At 45.5% G+C, this 18,741-nt stretch overlaps 1 protein-coding gene across 1 annotated transcript in view; it reads left to right on the forward strand.

The window, feature by feature from the left end:
• Nucleotides 1-18,741, forward strand: part of LOC142251327 (protein Shroom4-like) — a 1,515,126-nt gene that overhangs the window by 1,432,374 nt on the left and 64,011 nt on the right. The gene's annotated exons all lie outside the window — the stretch shown is intronic.

Here is an 18,741-nt window from a genome sequence, read left to right on the forward strand (position 1 = left end):
TTCCCCAAATACAGCAATCATCCCCTGTTCTAATATTCCACCATCTACCTTTAAAAAGACATATAAAAAAATACCTGATACAATTGACCATTTGACAGATGAAGTTTTTGCACAAGCCAGTGCTCCATGTCTTCCCAACATAACTTGCTCACCTTCATCTATAAATAAAACGATCACTGATGTTCCTCTTTTGAAACCTGAATTAAAGGATTCAAATGAGACACGAGAACATCTAGCAAAAATTAGACTGCAGATAGAGAAAATTAGAAAAGAGAGGGACCTTTTTGAATTACAAAGCCTGAACATTCTAGAGGATTATACTGATGTTACCCATGATAATGATTTTATCGATTTATTAAATTTATCCACACATGAGGATGTCATTCTTTCACCAGAGGTGCAAGTTTCACCTGTTCCACAGACTACTGACACCTCCCCTATGAATAACCCCTCGAGCAGTAAATGTATCACGATCGATAACACCCGTAAAACTACCCCTTTGGTTCCTTTTTTGCCCCCAGCCAGGGCCAACAAAGAGAGCCTGATCACAGACTTTCTAATTCCCAAATCAATCACGAAAAAAAGAAAAAACGTTTTAGAGGAGTCCGAGCAGGACGCCGGCTCCAACAAAAAAGAAATCAGACTTTTTTAGGATTTAAATCAGAGAAAGACACTAGTAACATTTTTAATCTTTCCAAATATAACCTTGACAAATGGGAAACTTCAGTATTACGTAAAGGGCTCTCTTTTTGCCCTTCTTATAAGTCGAAAGACTTTGATGTTTTCATGGATGTGCAGAATTACATTAGAAAACTAACCCTCAAAAGGCATTTCCTTCTAAATGCCCCCCACACTAATACTGATGCTGCTAACCCCTCCACAAACTCCCCTTTTTTCCACACTAGGGTGAGACCTAAATCTAAATTCTATCCCACGGGGAGCAAAGGCCACCATATTAAAACCTTTAGCGATCTAGTTCTCACCGATTTTAAGGAAATTTTCAACACCAATAGACATATTAAATATAATCTCACCAGTAAAGAGAGACTAGCACTAAAAAGCCTCAAAGAGAACCGGCAAATTGTCATCAGATCTGCTGATAAAGGTGGAGGTATAGTCGTCCAAGACAGAGGCGATTATATAAAAGAAGCTCTAAGGATACTGTCGGACCCTGCATATTATCATGTTGTCGAATGGGTTAATTATGAAGCAGCAGTGTTGGCATATAGGAACATGATACAAAGAGCGATTGTAAATAATATTTTTGATTCAGCCGAAAAAAGGTTTTTACAGCTTAATAATTTTAATATGGCATTTTTCTACCACCTACCTAAATTACACAAAGATTTAGTCAATCCCCCAGGTCGCCCCATCATTTCGGGTATTAATTCCCTCACGGCTAATTTGGCAGCATATGTCGATCAACTAATGCAACCACATGTGTTGGGGCTCAGTAGCTATCTCAGAGATTCTTCTCACCTTATAGATATCATTAAAGATGTCTCCTGGAAACATTCCTACCTTTTTATAACTATTGATGTATCTGCTTTATATTCAAACATCGCGCATGATTTAGGTCTTTTCAGTTTTTTATATTACCTCAAGAAAGACAATAGGTTTCCAGACATACAGAAGAATTTTCTTTTTGAGGCAATGAGTTTTATACTACATAATAATTTCTTCACTTTTTCTGATAAATTATACCATCAGCACCTTGGCACAGCGATGGGATCAAAAGCAGCTTGTTCCTATGCCAATTTATTCATGGGGCTTTTTGAGACCCTCCATATATATGATGGGGATTATATTAATAACGTAGTCGTCTATAAAAGATTTATAGATGACATGTTCTTTATTTGGGACAATGAGCACAATAATGTTGATTTTTTTCTTAGTTCACTCAAAAACAATTCTTGGGGACTAGATTTCACACCAACTATCCATGAAAAAACCATACATTTCCTGGATCTAAATATTTACCATCATGACAGTAAAATAATTACAAAGACTTTTTTCAAACAAGTTGATTCCAATAGCTATATCAATTTTAATAGTGAACATTATAGTAAGTGGCTACAAAATATTCCCATCAACCAGTACAAAAGAATTAGGAGGAATTGTACTACAGATGAAGATTTTAAAATCCAAGTAGATATTTTAAAAGACCGTTTCCTAGAGAAAAAATATCCTAGGAAGCTCCTAAAAGGAGCATATAAAGCCACTAGAACCTTAGAGCAAAAGGATCTGCTTGTTTCTAAAAAATCTGTCCAGTCAGCAAATAAGGCAGATAGTACGGATCATACGGATAATATTTTTACCCTCAATTTTATCACCACTTTTAGCAGCGATAACTGCAGAATCAGAAATATTTTTGCAAAACATTGGAATGTGCTTTTAAATGACTCTGTTTTGAAAAACATTTTACCGTCCCAGCCTGGTATTACTTTCAGGAGAGCCTCGACCATAAAGAATATTTTAGCCCCCAGTAGGCTAAAAAGTACACAGTTTTTTAGGACCAAAACTCCAGTGACAGGGTCTTTTAAATGTTACACCAGAAATTGTTTGTGCTGCAAAAGTATTTGCCACATTAGGACGTCTTTTTGTTCTTTTGGGGGGTCTGAAAATTTTCCCATCAAAGACCATTTGACATGCCAGACAGATCACGTCATTTACCTGATAGACTGTGTATGCGGCAAACAATACGTAGGGAGGACGAGTCAAGCACTTCACAATAGACTGAATTCACATAGATTTAATGTAAAGACCGGTTATATGCTGCATGGCTTGTCGAGACACTGTGCTTTATTTCACAATAAGTCAATATCCTTTAGAATTACTCCTATAGAGCTCATTTCACCTAACATACCCAATAGACTTGAACTCCTGAGCAAGAAGGAAACGTTTTGGATTCACAAGCTCGGCACTCTGAAACCCCATGGTCTAAATGAATTAACTGATCTTTTTTACTGAGCTGTTATTCATTAATTTTTATTGTTTTTAGAGGCATTGTTTTTACATTTTATCCCATTGTATTTCTATATAAATCCGTTTATCATCACATTTTTTCCTATTTTTATATATTTTTATAAAGCTAATGTCTTTTACTAAATGCCATTTAAATATCATTATATATTCCCTAAAAAATTTTTCATTTTCATAGATTATATATATATGGGTAAATGTATATGTATATATGGATATATATTTTCAGGGCTTTCTATAACGCGTCTCATGTAATTGATTTTGTCATGTTTTGTTATGACTATTTATAACACATTTTTTTCTCTACAAATCTGCAGATATCTTTTCTCCCTCTTTTCATTAGGATATGGGTATACGAGTTATTATATCTAATCTTTTTCTCCTTACTATCAGAACTTGCATTTTCATTTTTTCTATATGTCTACCACTGAATATCCCCTTTTACTTTTTCATCTATAGATCCCCTTTTCTCTTGAAATCCTTTTTTCGGCACTACATAACTGTTCTCTACACTTCTCTTGGATAGTTTTCAAGCGCTTGCGCTCTGATCTTTTTTCCCACGCTCTGAACCCATTTCACCCCTGGGAGCGGGTTCTTCTGAGCAGCGAAGTTCTCGCTTGTCATCTTTTTAAGCGCATGCGCTTAGTTTCTTTCCCACGCTCTGAACTTATTTCACCCCTGTGAGCGGGTTCCCTTGTATAGCGAAGTTTGCTCGTATTTGCACAAGTACACATTCTTGCACAACTTCAACCTCTTTGACTCACTGTCACTAATATAGTAATGTTCCCAAGCAGAGTTAAATACGGCTCTTTTTGCCCCTAAATATGCAAAGTTTTTTTATTTAGTTTTTTTCCCAGAATAATTAAACACTTTATAGGACACATTTATTGTTTCACAAGACATCATTATTTTTATTGAATTTCATTAAATTAATTCCTTTTTTGCCTTCTACACTTCACTGTAAAAATAAAATGAAATATTTTCTGCACATCTTCACTTTATTCATATCAACACTATGAGCCTATAATTAATTAAATAATAAACACTTTATAGGACACATTTATTGTTTCACAAGACATCATTATTTTTATTGAATTTCATTAAATTAATTCCTTTTTTGCCTTCTACACTTCACTGTAAAAATAAAATGAAATATTTTCTGCACATCTTCACTTTATTCATATCAACACTATGAGCCTATAATCCTTTTTATATGTCCTAGGAATTTCATTAAGTCCTCAACCGGTTACACCCCACACATTTTTTTCTTTTTCTCCCCTTTTTTTTCTCTCTTCTTTTTTCTCCTTTTTTCTCTGTCTGTTCCACGTGGCGATTAGTCACTGGACTGCTGACGTCATTGTTGAAACTCGGCTACTCCTTCCACTGTTATATATGTATTACGTGGCAGTGGCATATGTTATTCTGTTTCTTTCTTTGTCCTGATGAAGAAGGCGGAGATGCCTTTGAAACGCGTTGACCTGTGTTAATAAAGGAAAGAATTCATCACATCTCCTGGATTTGTGGTTTCTAGCGCAGCATCTAACCCGACTTCTCTATCTACCCTGTGTTTCAGATGATGGAGATGAAATGTCCTAACCAGACACTCTGGATGGATATCAGAGACTGGTACCCAAATCCTCTCCCCAGCACCATAACACTGCCAGTGAATCAAGTACTGTAAATGTAGTGGCCCAGTCCAGATTGTGTCTGTTTCTTTAAGTACATTTACTTATATGTATTATTATGCTATATGTTATAAGTAAAGCATTTTTCATTTGTTGTGTTCTAGCACCATCTACTGGTGAAAACTGTAAGAATCTGAAGTGTTCATTGGGTGTTATCCTATTGGCTAGTTCTTGGTCACATGGCTCAATAGGTGGAGCTATTCTCCAGCCTCTGTCTAGAAACAACTGGAATGAGCGGGTTCTGGCTGAGTCTCCTCTGAGGGAAGACATTATGTGGAGAATCTCTTCACCACAAGACTCCTCCTAGGCCCGAGGCCTAGAATTTCATCATTTCCTGATTTTTACAGCCAATATGCTGAAGGCTTCCTATCCTGACATTGTTCATCTCTTCAGACAGTAGGGCATACTGACTATATACCAGACCCTACTGCATGCAGATTGGGGAAGTTTGAGGGTCTCCCGCCCCACTGCAATATTAGTGGCTTTCATGCCATTGTCCACGCACCAGCCGTCCGCTCCCCGTAGCACGCTGGGCAATTGTCTTCATTTGCTTACAAGTACTGCACGTGTCTGAACTAGCAGTGAAATTAACCCCAGGACTCCAGGTCTGTACAATCTTATCATATCTACCCTCTAAACTTAAGAGACTCTGAACCTAAAGCATACCAGTATTAATTCTGAAACAAATCGTGCACTTAAAGCTCCAGTACCCTAATTGCACTTCAGCATTCAACTCCAAGCTGTATTTGCCGTGGCCTTCCCACGAGAGACTGTGAAACATATATTACGTATTGATTTGCTGTGTTCCTGCTATATTAAAGCAACTGTTATCCCCAAGACCGTGCCTGTGGAGTGTCCATCAGCTGTGGATACTGTGTGGGGGTGGATAGCAGGGAACATCTGGGCCCTTACAAAGGTCGAATTTGGCGTCACGAACAGGATCATTCCTCTGTGCCTATCTTCTCTTACTGCACTACAAGTCTCAGCATTGCTCATTAACCTCTATCTTGCCAGTGAATACTGCCAAAGACTGTTTCCTGTTTCATGCTGGGGTTAACAGCACCTGCACCAGCTCTTCTACTCTGCTGCCTTTCAAGTTACTCAAATAAGTGCAAATCCTCATTCACCGCAGTGCTATTTTCAAGAGGGGGAGCCTTCCATCTCAGAGACTGTGTTGATGCATAACAGTGCATCCCTTAAAGCTACAGTGTCATCATTATTCTTAAAGAGACAGTACTTGCATCATCACCAAAATATCTGAACCTCTTTATAATGGCCAGGCCGAGTCTGTTAACTCTGTATAATCATCCTCATCAGCTAGTGCTCCAGTGGAACGGGCTAATGCCGCCAACCCAGTTCCAGCCCCTGTCATGGCTGGCTACCGGCATGCCATTCTTCATTGGAACCTCAAGTCTCCCAAGCTACAGAGGAGATCCTCATACACTTGCTGGGTTCAAAGAAAAGATGATGCATACTCTTGAGCTTTTCTCACTTTCTTCCCATCAGCAGGTACAACTTCTCCTGGGACAGCTTGATGGACCAGATGCTGAGGAAGTCCGTTCCTGGCCATCTACTGAGAAAACCTATGTAGAACAGATCCTTACCTGCCTGAGAAAAGAATTTGAACGCCAATCACCCACCGAGGTTCGTCTCAAATTTTACAACAGATGTCAGGGACCAGGTGAGACTCTTAGGGACTACGCACTAGCCCTTCAGTCTACATACAGGGCCTTACAGCAAATAGACACTATAGATCCTGCTGCTGCAGAAACATAATCACCGACAGATTCATAGAAGGTGTAGACTCCAGGCTAGTACAAAGTCAACTCCACATGCTAGCAGCACAAAATCCAAACATGACTTTCTTAGACTTTAAAGCTCTAGCCCTGCGAGTAGTGGGTACTGACTCACCTTGTACCAGCTATGCTCTTGCGCTTCGTTCCTCAGACCTTGCTGCTGGAACGTCTACTGTATCTCCTCTTTCACCTGTTTCCCCTATGCAGGCCACACAGTCTGTGCAAGCCCCTACTCTCATTCATGCACCTCCTACCACGGATGCACTTGTCCAAGTCCTTGAATCCGTATGCCAAGCTTTAAAGGAGCTAAAAGGCCAACCCCCTGCATCATGTGAATCATCTGTAAATCGGACATTGTCCCAAGAGCCACATTCTAGTAGGTCAAGTCCTGATAGGCCCCCTCCTGGAAGGCCTCCACCTGGTGATTGTGTGTACTGTACTTATTGTGAGCATCTTGGACACTACAAGTATCAACGTTATAAGTTAAACGGGACACCCCCGAGGCCAAGGGCCATCCCTCGGGAGGTGAATACAAGGGCCCAAAGGGACAATCACAATGGATTTCCCGGTTCATCTCCAAATGCCCGTATATAACCATATGGATCGATGGTGTACCTCTAGAAGCTTTAGTGGACACTGGTTCACAAGTCACCACAATTGAGCGACGAGCCTTTGAAAAGAATTGGGACTTTGATCTCCTGAATCCAGTGGGTAAAGCAAAAGTTAGACTTAATTGCAAGTAATGGTCAACCTTTTTCCCAGCTAGGCTACTGGGAACCCACAATCCAAATTGGTGATCGCAAGTTACCAGGTCAAGGTGTAATTGTTACTGAGGCTGAGTTGTTACTGAGTACAACAGCAGTAGTGTTAGGTATGAATGTCATTCGCCATGTGTTTACTGAATTGCTCGCTGCCTTGCATGCTTCTCTCCCTTCTGCTTCTTCCCCTTACAGGCAAGCTGTTCAGCGGACTATCAAAGTGCTCTGCGCCCAACAGAAGTTTGCCAACAGTAAAGGTGAGATCTGCCGTGTTCGAATCACCGACGCACGACCAGTTACCCTCTCAGCCGACAGCGAGACTCTAGTCTGGTGTCGAGCTCGACCAGGAATTGACAATGAGGACTATGTAGCTCTTCTTGACTCCATCCAGATTGAAGGACAGCCCCTGGTAAAAGCTGCCAGAAGTATTGTCACTGTCTCAAACGGTAGAGTACCAGTACGGCTAGTCAACCTAAGGAATATTCCTATCGAGCTATACAAGTTTAATTCAGTTGCTCAACTGTATAGTCTTGATCCAGAAGACATCATAGATGAAGAGACACTTGCTCATCAAAAGTCATTAAAAGCCACTCCCAAAGGCTCTAATACACCCACTACCTTCTGGTGGAATGAACTTAATGTTGGAGATGCTAACACTCCTATCGAATACATCAATGGTGTAACTAAACTTGCTAAGCGACACAGCCAAGCTTTCAGCAAACACCCCCTTGACTTCGGCAAGACTACTCTGATCCAGCACAAGATCAACACAGGTGATCATCCTCCTATCAAAGAAAGACATCGTCCAGTACCTCCTGCTAACTATCAACAAGTAAAGAAGCTGTTAAAAGAGATGAAAGATTCTGAAGTCATCCGAGAAAGTCAAAGCCCATGGGCTGCACCCATCGTCCTGGTGAAGAAAAAGGATGGTAACATCAGATTTTGTGTCGACTACCAAAAGTTGAATAATGTTACACACAAAGATGCCTATCCTCTTCCACGGATTGAAGAATCCATCACCACTCTTGGCTCAGCTGCATACTTCTCCACTCTTGATTTAACCAGCGGTTACTGGCAAGTACCCATGGCTCCTGAGGATAGAGAGAAGACAGCTTTCACCACCCCAATGGGACTCTTTGAGTTTAACGGTATGCCTTTTGGGTTATGCAACACCCCTGCTACATTTCAGCGACTCATGGAAAGATGTCTTGGTCACCTCAACTTCCAGAGCAATCTGTTATATCTTGATGATGTTGTCGTATACTCTCGCACTTATGAAGACCACCTATGCCACCTTGCAGAAGTATTCCAGGTACTTATTGAACATGGCCTGAAACTAAAACCGACAAAGTGTCATCTGCTCAAGCTGAAAGTCAACTACCTGGGTCATGTTGTAAGTGCCGAAGGTATCCAGCCTGACCCTGAAAAGATCTCAGCTGTGAACAACTGGAACACCCCAAGAACCGTCAAAGAAATCAGAAGTTTCCTAGGTTTTGCGGGCTACTACCGCCGCTTCATACCTTATTTTGCGCAAATAGCAGAACCCCTTACAGAGCTCCAACGAGGTTGCCCTAGAGAAAACTGCGACAGAAGACTTCCAATTAATTGGTCTGAGCGACAAGAAACTGCCTTTCAGATGTTGAAAAGTCTATTGACTTCACCTCCAATTCTGGCGTACCCTGACTACCATCATCCTTTCCGTGTCTACACAGATGCCAGCCACCAAGGCCCTCGGAGCGGTACTATCACAAGTCCAGGGTGACAAAGAGAGAGTCATTGCATATGCCAGCTGAAGCTTGAGAGGTGCAGAGAAAAACGATAGCAATTACAGTTCGTTCAAGTTAGAGCTGCTAGCTCTTGTGTGGGCAGTCACAGAGAAGTTCAAAGATTACCTCGCTGCTACACCCTTCACCGTTTACACGGACAATAATCCTCTCGCTCATCTCAATACTGCACGGCTAGGTGCTCTTGAACAGAGATGGGCTTCAAGATTAGCGAATATCTGCTTTGATATTAAGTATCGCAATGGCAAGATCAATAACAATGCTGATATGTTATCCCGTTTGCCCGAAGGAGAAGAGCCTCCTGAGGAAGATCTGTGGGAAGATGTTGAGATGCCTCCCTTCTATCAAAGGTTTGCTACACAAAATGCTGTTGCTGCTACACAAACTGATGATGTTTCTCCACAGAAACCTGACCTATTCCAAGATTTATCGAGATGGAAAACTCTTCAAAATGAGTCTCGTGTCCTAGGTGAGATCTATGATTACCTGACTACTGGGAGAATACCTTTCAGACGACGCAAAAGATGTCCTGATGTTGAGCTTAATTGTCTCTGGAGACAGCGCAAAAGACTCTTCATTCAAAAGGGCTTGATCCTGCGCAATACCTTAGACCCGGTTTCAGGTGAAAGGCTACATCAGATTCTAATCCCACGGTGTTACGGGGGGCTGTCTGATAATAACCTAAAGGAGTATCAGACAGTCAGGGTCCACCGTGCAAAGACTTTGCTGCAGACTATGGCAGAGTGCAATACCTCTGTTAACTCACAGAGGTATCAACCACTGAGGACTTTCTGTTCTTTTAAACAATTTTTTTTAACTCACAGAAGGATATAATAAGTAAGTAAAGCAATTCCTCCCTTACTTGGAGGGTTTGTGGAATGATCTCTGTTAATAATCACAGAGACAAAGGCAATGTGTGCGAAATGGCACCTACCTAGGTCCGCTCTTCTAGTGGTGCAAAAGAGACGAACAGCAGCGTAAGCCGCACAAAGCTCCTACCTGTGTTCGCTCCACTAGTGTGCGAGGACACGAACCACTAGATATGGCACCTGCCTAGGTCCGCTCTTCTAGTGGTGCAAAAGAGACGAACAGCAGCGTAAGCCGCACAAAGCTCCTACCTCTGTTCGCTCCCCTAGTGTGCGAGGATACGAACAACTGCCAGACGCAGTATAAGGAACGTTACCCTAGCGGCAACGTCCACCTACGAGTCGAATCACAAGGCCCAGCCAGACCATGTGCCTCAGGCACCTGCCTATGTCCGCTCCCCTAAGAGGTAAGGATACGGACAGCAGCCGAAGCTGTAAGGTATAAGAACGCTACCCTGCCGGTAGCGCTCACCTAGCATAGACAGAGGAATGCCTAGAGTAACGCGCACAGAGCGTCTACTCTTATGCATGAACCAAGAGGACTGAGCGCCATGCGGCGTGTGTGTGTCAGGGTCTTATATAGACTCTGTGCCTCATCCAAGATGGAGGACAGCAGAGCCAATCCGCTGCCAGAACGACAGGAGTGACGTCATGCTTGCCTATCACCGAGCAAGGCGTCACAAGCACATGACCAGCGAGCAATCGGCATAGAAGGTGTTACGGTTGCTGCGAGCACTGGAGACTATGTCCAGATTTCTTGCTACTGCACATGTGCGAGCGCTGGAGACTAAGTCAAGATTTCTTGCTACTGCACATGTGCGAGCGCTGGAGACTAAGTCCAGATTTCTTGCTACTGCACATGTGCGAGCGCCGGAGACTAAGTCCAATCTTGGAGCCATTGCACATGTGCGGGTGACATCATCGCTGACACGAGGTCACATGTCTCTGACACCTTCTATGCCGATTGGTCGCTGGTCATGTGCTTGTGACGTCTTGCTCGGTGATAGGCCAGCATGACGTCACTCCTGTCGTTCTGGAAGCGGATTGGCTCTGGTGTCCTCCATCTTGGATGAGGCACAGAGTCTATATAAGACCCTGACACACGCCGCATGGTGCTCAGTCCTCTTGGTTCATGCATATGAGTAGACGCTCTGTGCGCGTTCCTCTAGGCATTCCTCTGTCTATGCTAGGTGAGCGCTACCGGCAGGGTAGCGTTCTTATACCTTACAGCTTCGGCTGCTGTCCGTATCCTTACCTCTTAGGGGAGCGGACATAGGCAGGTGCCTGAGGCACATGGTCTGGCTGGGCCTTGTGATTGTACTCGTAGGTGGACGTTGCCGCTAGGGTAACGTTCCTTATACTGCGTCTGGCAGTTGTTCGTATCCTCGCACACTAGGGGAGCGAACAGAGGTAGGAGCTTTGTGCGGCTTACGCTGCTGTTCGTCTCTTTTGCACCACTAGAAGAGCGGACCTAGGCAGGTGCCATATCTAGTGGTTCGTGTCCTCGCACACTAGTGGAGCGAACGCAGGTAGGAGCTTTGTGCGGCTTACGCTGCTGTTCGTCTCTTTTGCACCACTAGAAGAGCGGACCTAGGTAGGTGCCATTTCGCACACATTGCCTTTGTCTCTGTGATTATTAACAGAGATCATTCCACACACCCTCCAAGTAAGGGAGGAATTGCTTTACTTTCTTATTATATCCTTCTGTGAGTTAACAGAGGTATCGCACTCTGCCATAGTCTGCAGCAAAGTCTTTGCACGGTGGACCCTGACTGTCTGATACTCCTTTCGGTTATTATCAGACAGCCCCCCGTAACATTAGGACTGAGCCAAGGGTCTGGCAGTTATGGTAGAATATCAGCAGTTACACCGTTACATACAAGTACTTGAGTCACGGCTCAAGAGTATAGAGGATAAACCTCAGACCATGGTGACATCTGCACATGATCCTCGACTTGCTCTACCAAACAGATATTCTGGCGATGCCAGATCATGTCGTGGTTTCATTAGTCAGTGTCAGATACACCTAGAGGTTAACTCTTCTCGCTTCTCTACGGAGAGGTCCAGAGTAGGCTTTATCATCTCCTTACTTCAGGACAAAGCCTTAGAATGGGCGACTCCCCTATGGGAGCGCTCTGATGTGGTTACTCTGAGACATCAAGACTTTCTTGATGCTCTTAAGGCGGTATTCATGGGTCCGCAGGTTACCCATGATGCGGCCCTGAGACTGTTAGATCTATCTCAGGGTTCGTTATCCACTAGTTCTTATGCCATTGCTTTTAGAACTCTGGTGGCAGAACTAGATTGGCCAGAGAAGGTGTTGATTCCTATCTTCTGGAGAGGGTTGGCTGGCTATGTCAAGGATGCCCTTGCTACTCGTGAAGTCCCTGCTTCTCTGGAGGACTTGATCACAGTAGCAACGAGGATCGATGTACGCCATAAGGAACGTAGACTCGAGGTCTCTTCCTCACGCCCTAAGCATCGGGCTATTCCAGTTGTTGAGGGTCCACTACCATCTTCCTCAGCATCTGAAACATCTCCCACTCCTATGGAGTTAGGTCATACGTTCTCCAGACTACGCAAGTCTGGTCCTCCTATATGTTACGTATGTCGTCAGGCTGGGCACTATGCCAACAAGTGTCCTAGTCGTCAGGGAAACTCCCTGGCCTAGTAACCATTAGAGGGGGGTTACTAGAGACGTCTTCTGCACCCTCTAAGTGTTGTATCCCAGGTCAGCTCTCGTTATCTGAGAATACATGGCCTATTATGGCTTTTGTGGATTCCGGAGCTGACGGGATTTTTGTGTCCTCAGGATTTGTAAAGGGACACAATATTCCCTCTATCATGTTAGAGGCGCCTATTCCTGTCCGTGTTGTTAATGGAACTATGTTGTCTGACTCCATTACATTGAGGACAGTTCCCTTGCGCCTTTCCCTGTCTCAGGGTCACATAGAGGAGATTTCTTTTCTTGTTTTGCCTGAGGGTATAGACGACGTCCTTCTGGGTCTTCCATGGCTTCGGACTCATGCTCCTCACATTGACTGGGAGTCTGACAGCATTATTAGTTGGGGTTCGAAATGTCAGTCCCGATGTCTTCCCTTACCACCTAAGGTCGTTGCAGTTGCATCAACTGATCTCTCTCCCATACCTACACCCTATTTGGATTTCGCTGACGTGTTCTCCAAACAAGGTGCTGAGGTTCTTCCACCCCATAGGCCGTATGACTGTGCCATAGACCTTATCCCAGGTTCGGTTCCACCTAAAGGCAGGGTTTACCCCCTGTCGATACCTGAGTCGGAGGCCATGTCGACCTATATAAGAGAGAGCTTAGAGAAGGGGTTCATTCGTAAGTCTGTCTCTCCCGCGGGAGCTGGGTTTTTCTTTGTTCGGAAGAAAGAGGGTGATTTGCGTCCCTGCATAGATTACAGGGGTCTCAACGCAATCACAATAAAGAACAAATACCCATTACCTTTAATTTCGGAGCTCTTTGACAGACTGAGAGGAGCTCAAGTTTTTACGAAGTTGGATCTGCGGGGTGCGTATAACTTGGTACGAATTCGAGAGGGTGACGAATGGAAGACCGCTTTTAACACCCGAGACGGTCACTATGAATACCTCGTCATGCCTTTTGGGTTATGTAATGCACCCGCAGTATTTCAGGACTTCGTAAATGATGTGTTCAGGGATTTACTGTTATCCTCAGTAGTGGTGTATCTGGACGACATCCTGATTTTTTCTCCTGATCTGGAGACTCATCGTCAGGATGTCGTTCGTGTCCTTTCCCGTTTAAGGGAGCACTCATTGTTTGCTAAACTCGAGAAATGTGTATTCGAGCAGTCCTCATTGCCTTTTTTGGGTTACATTATCTCACAAGAGGGTCTGGCTATGGATCCTGCGAAGCTCTCTGCTGTCCTGCAATGGTCCGAACCTCATTCCTTGAAGGCGGTGCAACGCTTCTTAGGATTTATAAATTATTACAGGCAGTTCATACCCCATTTTTCTACTTTGGTGGCCCCTTTGGTGGCCTTGACTAAGAAAGGTGCTAATCCCAAAGCCTGGTCTACTGAGACATCTCAGGCTTTTGAGGCAGTAAAAAGACACTTTTCAACTGCTCCCGTTCTTCAAAGACCCGATGAGAGTAAGCCCTTCCTCTTAGAGGTTGATGCCTCTTCAGTGGGTGCTGGTGCGGTCTTGTATCAAAAGAACGGTGCAGGTAGAAAAAGGCCGTGTTTCTTCTTTGCTAAAACCTTTTCACCGGCAGAGAGAAACTATACCATTGGGGATAGGGAACTGCTCGCCTTGAGATTAGCCTTGGAGGAGTGGCGTCACTTGCTGGAAGGAGCGAAACATCCTTTCCAGGTCTATACAGACCATACGAATCTGACGTACTTACAAACTGCTCAGCGTCTGAATCCTCGCCAAGCCCGCTGGTCCTTGTTTTTCTCCCGCTTTCACTTCTCCATCAACTATTTGTCTGGGAGTAAGAATAACAAGGCAGACGCCCTGTCTCGCTCTATGCTTTCTACCCAGGAAGAGATTGACGAACCTCGTCTTATCCTTCCCTCCAGGGTTTTTCATACCCTCTCCCCTGTGACGTTAGACCAAATCCCACCGGGCAAGACATTTGTTCCGCCTGATCGACAGAATGATATACTGTCATGGGCCCACACCTCAAAGGTGGGTGGGCATTTTGGTATTAGGCGGACACGAGAGTTACTGGAGAGGTGGTATTGGTGGCCACACTTAGCCAGCCACGTCAAGAGATATGTCGGTTCCTGCTACTCGTGTGCTCGCAACCGTCCATTACGGCAGAGACCGGCTGGGCTCTTGCATCCTTTACCAGTGCCAGATAGACCATGGGAGGTGGTAGGCATGGACTTTGTGGGTGATCTTCCATGTTCACAGGGACATAGATTTGTGTGGGTCATTACGGACCATTTCTCCCGGATGGTTCATCTCGTACCGTTATCGAGAATCCCATCTTCCAGGGTACTAGCCAAACTATTCCTCAAGCATGTCTTTAGGCTTCACGGGATGCCAGATCGTATCATTTGTGATAGAGGCCCGCAATTTACTTCCCGTTTCTGGCGAGATCTTTGTAGCCTTCTGCAAATTGAGTTGAATCTCTCTTCGGCATACCATCCGGAGACTAATGGTTTGGTTGAACGTACCAATCAATCTATGATTATATACCTTCGACACTTTGTTGCTGAGAACCACGATAACTGGTCCTCCCTCCTACCCTGGGCAGAATTTGCCCTTAACAATTCGCTGGCTGAGGCCACTGGGCAGACACCGTTCGTACTCAATAATGGGCAACACCCTAGGGTACCGGTACCGTTTCCCGCTGCTGCACCTCCTCCTCTTGTGGCCGACTGGGCAACTAATGCCAGAGAGGTTTGGGATCGGACTCAAGAGTCGATCCAAGCAGCTAAGGACCGTATGAAGACGGTGTCCGATCGGTTTCGTCGCCCGGCTCCTGTCTTTTCTCCAGGGGACTTTGTGTGGCTCTCTGCAAAACACGTGAGACTTAGAGTGAGCTCTGTCAAATTTGCTCCTCGCTTCCTGGGTCCTTATGAGGTTCTTCGACAGGTAAATCCTGTAGTCTATCAATTGAAGTTACCTGTCCATCTTAGGATTCATGACAAATTCCATGTCTCACTGCTAAAGCCGGCTATTTTACCTCACGCTCGTGAAGTGCACTCTCCTGCCTCTGATTCCTCTCGCTCTAGCTATGAGGTACGAGCCATAGTTGGTTCTAAGATGGTTAGAGGGCGCAGGTTCTTCTTGATAGATTGGGAGGGCTATGGCCCGGAACATCGCTCTTGGGAGCCTGAGGAGGCTGTCCATGCTCCCGACTTAGTTGCCGATTATCTGCGTCGCCGGGAGGGGGGCCCTTGAGGGGGAGGTACTGTTACGGTTGCTGCGAGCACTGGAGACTATGTCCAGATTTCTTGCTACTGCACATGTGCGAGCGCTGGAGACTAAGTCAAGATTTCTTGCTACTGCACATGTGCGAGCGCTGGAGACTAAGTCCAGATTTCTTGCTACTGCACATGTGCGAGCGCTGGAGACTAAGTCCAGATTTCTTGCTACTGCACATGTGCGAGCGCCGGAGACTAAGTCCAATCTTGGAGCCATTGCACATGTGCGGGTGACATCATCGCTGACACGAGGTCACATGTCTCTGACACCTTCTATGCCGATTGGTCGCTGGTCATGTGCTTGTGACGTCTTGCTCGGTGATAGGCCAGCATGACGTCACTCCTGTCGTTCTGGAAGCGGATTGGCTCTGGTGTCCTCCATCTTGGATGAGGCACAGAGTCTATATAAGACCCTGACACACGCCGCATGGTGCTCAGTCCTCTTGGTTCATGCATATGAGTAGACGCTCTGTGCGCGTTCCTCTAGGCATTCCTCTGTCTATGCTAGGTGAGCGCTACCGGCAGGGTAGCGTTCTTATACCTTACAGCTTCGGCTGCTGTCCGTATCCTTACCTCTTAGGGGAGCGGACATAGGCAGGTGCCTGAGGCACATGGTCTGGCTGGGCTTTGTGATTGTACTCGTAGGTGGACGTTGCCGCTAGGGTAACGTTCCTTATACTGCGTCTGGCAGTTGTTCGTATCCTCGCACACTAGGGGAGCGAACAGAGGTAGGAGCTTTGTGCGGCTTACGCTGCTGTTCGTCTCTTTTGCACCACTAGAAGAGCGGACCTAGGCAGGTGCCATATCTAGTGGTTCGTGTCCTCGCACACTAGTGGAGCGAACGCAGGTAGGAGCTTTGTGCGGCTTACGCTGCTGTTCGTCTCTTTTGCACCACTAGAAGAGCGGACCTAGGTAGGTGCCATTTCGCACACATTGCCTTTGTCTCTGTGATTATTAACAGAGATCATTCCACACACCCTCCAAGTAAGGGAGGAATTGCTTTACTTTCTTATTATATCCTTCTGTGAGTTAACAGAGGTATCGCACTCTGCCATAGTCTGCAGCAAAGTCTTTGCACGGTGGACCCTGACTGTCTGATACTCCTTTCGGTTATTATCAGACAGCCCCCCGTAACAGAAGGTGTCAGAGACATGTGACCTTGTGTCAGCGATGATGTCACCCGCACATGTGCAATGGCTCCAAGATAGGACTTAGTCTCCGGCACTCGCACATGTGCAGTAGCAAGAAATCTGGACATAGTCTCCAGTGCTCGTAGCAACCGTAACAGTACCTCCCCCTCAAGGGCCCACCTCCCGGTGACGCAGGTAATCGGCAACTAAGTCGGGAGCATGGACAGCCTCCTCAGGCTCCCAAGAGCGATGTTCCGGGCCATAGCCCTCCCAATCTATCAAGAAGAACCTGCGCCCTCTAACCATCTTAGAACCAACTATGGCTCGTACCTCATAGCTAGAGCGAGAGGAATCAGAGGCAGAAGAGTGCACTTCACGAGCGTGAGGTAAAATAGCCGGCTTTAGCAGTGAGACATGGAATTTGTCATGAATCCTAAGATGGACAGGTAACTTCAATTGGTAGACTACAGGATTTACCTGTCGAAGAACCTCATAAGGACCCAGGAAGCGAGGAGCAAATTTGACAGAGCTCACTCTAAGTCTCACGTGTTTTGCAGAGAGCCACACAAAGTCCCCTGGAGAAAAGACAGGAGCCGGGCGACGAAACCGATCGGACACCATCTTCATACGGTCCTTAGCTGCTTGGATCGACTCTTGAGTCCGATCCCAAACCTCTCTGGCATTAGTTGCCCAGTCGGCCACAAGAGGAGGAGGTGCAGCAGCAGGAAACGGTACCGGTACCCTAGGGTGTTGCCCATTATTGAGTATGAACGGTGTCTGCCCAGTGGCCTCAGCCAGCGAATTGTTAAGGGCAAATTCTGCCCAGGGTAGGAGGGAGGACCAGTTATCGTGGTTCTCAGCAACAAAGTGTCGAAGGTATATAATCATAGATTGCTTGGTACGTTCAACCAAACCATTGGTCTCCGGATGGTATGCCAAAGAGAGATTCAACTCAATTTGCAGAAGGCTACAAAGATCTCGCCAGAAACGGGAAGTAAATTGCGGGCCTCTATCACAAATGATACGATCTGGCATCCCGTGAAGCCTAAAGACATGCTTGAGGAATAGTTTGGCTAGTACCCTGGAAGATGGGATTCTCGATAACGGTACGAGATGAACCATCCGGGAGAAATGGTCCGTAATGACCCACACAAATCTATGTCCCTGTGAACATGGAAGATCACCCACAAAGTCCATGCCTACCACCTCCCATGGTCTATCTGGCACTGGTAAAGGATGCAAGAGCCCAGCCGGTCTCTGCCGTAATGGACGGTTGCGAGCACACGAGTAGCAGGAACCGACATATCTCTTGACGTGGCTGGATAAGTGTGGCCACCAATACCACCTCTCCAGTAACTCTCGTGTCCGCCTAATACCAAAATGCCCACCCACCTTTGAGGTGTGGGCCCATGACAGTATATCATTCTGTCGATCAGGCGGAACAAAGGTCTTGCCCGGTGGGATTTGGTCAAATGTCACAGGGGAGAGCGTATGAAAAACCCTGGAGGGAAGGATAAGACGAGGTTCGTCAATCTCTTCCTGGGTAGAAAGCATAGAGCGAGACAGGGCGTCTGCCTTGTTATTCTTACTCCCAGACAGATAGTTGATGGAGAAGTGAAAGCGGGAGAAAAACAAGGACCAGCGGGCTTGGCGAGGATTCAGACGCTGAGCGGTTTGTAAGTACGTCAGATTCTTATGGTCTGTATAGACCTGGAAAGGATGTTTCGCTCCTTCCAGCAAGTGACACCACTCCTCCAAGGCTAATCTCAAGGCGAGCAGTTCCCTATCCCCAATGGTATAGTTTCTCTCTGCCAGT

The sequence above is a fragment of the Anomaloglossus baeobatrachus genome, chromosome 9, assembly GCF_048569485.1.
Source record: "Anomaloglossus baeobatrachus isolate aAnoBae1 chromosome 9, aAnoBae1.hap1, whole genome shotgun sequence".
Lineage (NCBI taxonomy): Eukaryota > Metazoa > Chordata > Amphibia > Anura > Aromobatidae > Anomaloglossus > Anomaloglossus baeobatrachus.